Source organism: Strigops habroptila, chromosome 6 (genome assembly GCF_004027225.2).
Source record: "Strigops habroptila isolate Jane chromosome 6, bStrHab1.2.pri, whole genome shotgun sequence".
Taxonomy (NCBI): Eukaryota; Metazoa; Chordata; class Aves; order Psittaciformes; family Psittacidae; genus Strigops; species Strigops habroptila.
In genome coordinates, this window is record NC_044282.2 from 3,479,314 (window position 1) to 3,484,125 (window position 4,812).

A 4,812-nucleotide genomic window follows, 5' to 3' on the forward strand; every position below is an offset into this window, starting at 1 on the left:
AAGATGTCACATAAAATTCTACTTGCTCCATTGATCAATTGCCAGAGAGGATGGTAACAGGTATTTTTTGGATGTCGGACAGACAGCATAGCAAACCTCATAAGTGGCAATTTAACAATAGGGGTGGAAAAAAATCCAGCATTTAAATGTAATCACCATGTAAGCAAGTTTGTTGCTTTGTGATGCCTGTGGCAAAATCACGGGGCAGGTGTGTGTCAGGTTCCTTCCTCTCTTGTGGCAGTGGAGCTTGTTTTGAGATCCGAAGAGCAGCTATGTCAACTGGATGCAATGAAAGGCCGTGCTAGGAAGCAATGTTTTTCAGAGCGCTGATGAAGGAGTGACTATCACATCAGTTCTGTAGCTTATCACCATACGAACTGCGTTTGTATTTGTTATGGGTTTTCTGTTAGAGGATGTGGCTACAAATCAGAGGTTGGTGAGGAAAGGATTACTCTAACCTCTTTGATTAGAGAAAGTTAAGTGTGTGCCTGCATCGGTGCTAGCTCAAGAGGTCTCCCCATGAGTTACTGCTCCTGGGGTGCCACGGTGGGATCTACATGGGGCAGCAGGAGAAGTCATCCCTGTCCTGGACAAGCAGGCAGGTGCTGAGAGGGTGCCAAAGCTGAGTGTAACATGGCCTGTCCTGCCCATTCCTGGTGGGTCTCCCAGCCTGGGGCAAATCACGTCCAGTGAAAGGCCTTTGTGCACAGATGGGGCTTGGCTGGAGGGTGTTAACTTGAGATACAGAGGTCGCTTTTCAGAGAAGGTGGTCCTTAACCGGGGGATAACAGGAGCACTGTCTTGAGTGGGAGTAGCAGGGGCCCATCAGCCATGGGCAGGGAAATGGTCCACGTCCTTAACCCTGACAAAGCTTTGGCTTGGGCTCACTGATGTTGTGGAGACTGGCAACTTGTTTCAATCAGTTTTCAGCAGGGTTTGAGCCAGACCACATGTGGGCTGTGTGCCTTGGTGAAATGGAGCTGAACCTGCCAGAGAGAACCACAGGGACAGAAGGGGTGGCCAGGAGGATGAGCAGAGCAGAAAAGAAAAGCTGAGTATAAGCTCTTTATTATTTCACAGAAATATATTTTAGGACTTTGGACAGCAAAACACGGCTGTTTCTCTATTGAATCCTTAGGTGCAGCAAGGCTTGGCTGGGCAGGCAGGAGCTATAACCCCATGGAGATTTCATTTTCCCTGCTGGCAGCACAGGATAGCAGCAGCTTTATCTGCACAGGAAGGCTGAGCCGGCGCCTCTGAGGTCTCCGCCTTGAGCTCATAGGAGCACAGATACCAAAACCCCATCACTTAAACAGTCAGGGCCTCTCTTCGCCTTCAGATAACTCCTATGGTGATGTACGCTGATGAGAGAGTTAATGAAACATTAGAGGCAGCGGGGAGAGAGGCACAGGCAGGAAAGCACACCTGCAGGCACCCTTTCAAGACTCTCTGGGGGCTGACTTTATCGGGAGGGCCACGGCAGGCTTGCAGCTGGGCCGGCAGGAACCGGGAGATGCAGAGGTGGTCTCTATGGTTAGTGTAGAAACCTGTTTGGGGAGAGCTTCCTGAAACTTTCTTCTTCTTCGCTGTTTGAGAGGGCTTTTCTGACAGATGTGCGCATGAAGAGCGTCTTGGAGCGATGAGTAGTGATTTAATCAAGTAGTAGAAGTTGTTTGCCCATGAAATGAAATTTCCTTGAGGGTGAGTCAAGCTAGTCTGCAAGTGTGGATCTGTGCAGTCTGGGAAGCAGAGGCTCTGTTAAAAAAAAAATAAATCAGCAATTGTTCGGATACTCAACTGGATTGGAAAAATGCCTTGAAGAAATGTCATGAATCAAGTGGAATTGTAATAAAAAAACCCCTACCTGATCACAAATAATTTATGGAAAAGTAATAGCAGAGTGAAGATATTTTACAGCCCTTAACAATGAGCTGTATAACCAATGCCAGCTCGCAAACATGGCTGAAAGCAGAATTTGGACTTCTACGGTTTGTCTTCATTACCTTACTAGCATCAGTCACTGAGAGAAAAATGTCACCGACAAGTTCGTGCTGATACCAAGGTCTTTAGTGAAAACTGCTGAGACATCGAAGTCAAGTTCAAAGAAAAGAGGCAAACAAGGGGAACAAGTGCATTTGGTCAGGAAATAACAACTTTTCTTTTGAATTAAGACATCAGCCTGGTGATTGAAAGATGTGGCCAGTGTCTTTCCTTGGCCACCCAGGCAAAATGTCACCATTGCTCCTGAGCAAAGACTGGGCTATCGGCTGGCTCCACCCATGCTGTGGAACCAGTTGACAAGCAAGATGCAAAACAGTGCCTCAAAATCATTCTTTTCTGAACCGAAGTATTTTTCGCATGCCTTTTTAAAAAAAAAAAACAAACCCCAACATTTAAAATAGATTTCAAGGAACAAGGATGTTTTTTCTGTCCTTTGTATCACCCCTATGTCAAGGCTGAGGTAGAAATACAGTTAGATGTGGTAGGAGTAAGAGGAGGTGATAATTCTGATGCTCCAGTCACAACCCTACAGAAGCACCCTTTGCTTACGTGCCTGACTGTGTGGGCTTGAGGGAGGGCTGATTGCCATTGACTTAGCTGGCCTGGATAAGGATCAAGATTGAAAATACTAAGAAAAAGCCTCCTGGCTTTTTTTAAGGATCGCTCTGTGCTACAGAATATTCAGTGTTCTGCTTTGTGCTTTACCCTCAGCAGACTTTTCATTTTGGCTCCCAGCTACAAAGTCTGGCTCTTTCATTCAGGCTATAATGATTTTTCCCAAAGTGCCAGTCCAAGCTGTGGCACATTATAAATTTAAGCTTATAGCTGTCACATATGTCAGACCTGTGGGAGTTGAACCCCAGGGACTCTGTGCATAGAGAGCTGGAGAATTGCAGGGTATAGGTGGGAAACTCCTCACACTCTGGTATTTCCTTTATTTTTGCGCTGGCTCCTTTGCCTCTTCATTTTTAATTAGTGGCACATGCTGAAATGATAATTTAAATTCTTTTCAGAAATCAAAAGAATTCCCACTGACAACATTATTAAGTTATAATTACAGTGAAGAAAAAGGTTAATAGGAATTTGAGCCAAATATCTACTCTCCATTAAACAAGAACTTGACTGAACCTGTTTTCCCTTCATTTTGGTAGGTTACTCTAGGTTTAAATGGGTCCGGGATGGCTATACACCTGTGCAAAGGGCCACTGAAAGGCCAAATGGCCATCGCCAAGACCACTTACATGGACCTGTCTTGGGATAGGTCTTGCTTGATCCATGCTCAAGCTGGAATTTGACAGGTAGGACTTCTCTTTGACCTCTGAAAGAAAGATGTGTATTTCAGAGAGTAAGCAGAGCACAGTCACACGTGAATATTTGTGTGAGAGGGGCATGTAGGAGGTGGTACTTTGTTGCAAAGGGAACTTGAAGAGTTGGTGGAGGAAAAATAATTAGGTTCCTGGGCTACAGCATTCAAACAAAGCCTCTTCCTTTGCTCATGCTGAGTGCCACATGCATGCAGAAACATATGCAAATCAGCCTTAATCTACTGAGTGTTTTGCATTTTCAATGAAATGAGAAGGGAAAAAGAAACATTTTCCTCTGTATCAGCTCTAAGCGTGTCCATCAACAAGACAACCACTGCAGTGAGTTTGCTTGTTAAAAATGGATTTTAAAGCAATGGAAGGAGTAAGGGAAAAAGCCCAGTCCCTATGCTGGGCACCTGCAGGGTGAGCTTCCATGTTTCCCAGCACTGCTCCTCACTGAGTGCTAGATAATGATCTGTTTAAACTCAGCCACCTTTGGTGCAGTTACAGCTGGAGCCCTACACAGCAAGAGCTTTGTCTTGAAGACCTGTTGTAAGCTGGGTGTTCCTTTTTCCCTTTTTTTTTTCCCCTTCTTTTAAGCTGGAACGCAGTGTTTAAGCTGTGGCATGCCTCACGTGCAGACCCTTCCCTCTTCCCAAACTGCACACCATCGGGTCCTGCAGCCCTCCCTCACATCTTGCACAAGCCTTTTTATGGGGCGAGCCGGCAGCCTTTGCACAGGCAAGTGCTTCCACAGACTTCCCCTTCTCTGTCATCCATACCCAGCACTGGGGTCCTGCCTGAGGGAAATGCTGCAAAACTTCCTCAGGACTGGTTCTCCCCCAGCGTTTGGTGCGACCCCAAACCGCACGTGGGGGATAGGTCAGAAACAAAATGCAATTTTCACTTTTTTTCCCCAGCAGGTTGCACCTTTTTCTTTTTCTTTTTTTTTTCGGTTGGCAATTGCTTTTACTCTCCAGCTTTCCCAGTGCTGAATGTTCTCAGCATTTACACTGTGTGAAGCTCTGCAGGCCTACCCAATTATTTGCGGTGCAGTGTAATGCACCGGGGTTTCAAAGTATATTCCTACCTCTGGTTTCCTAAGAAAAGTGTGAAAAAGTCTGTTCTACAGTATCGTAACTCCAGAATATTTTGCCTTTATTCAATTGGTTCTTGATCTGATGGTCTCAGATGAAGAAATAAATTGCCCAGCCGTTTTGCACAGAAGATGCAGTGAGCCTCTCACTGGCTGCAGCTGGCCTGGACTTCGGTGTCGCTGGAGATGTGCCTCAAGTCCACAACATGCTCAATATTTCCTGTTTCGTGCTGCGCTCCTTCCACTTCCCTAATGATCAGTGAGAACTTGAGGATGTTGAGGCTACCTACGGTGTGCAAAACTATTCCTTACTTATCTAAGTGCGCTGGAAAAAACCTTCTCGGCTTGATTGTTGCCTATAACACCACTGCCAAAACACTAAAGGCAAACAAGATTAGAAGACCATGTGGG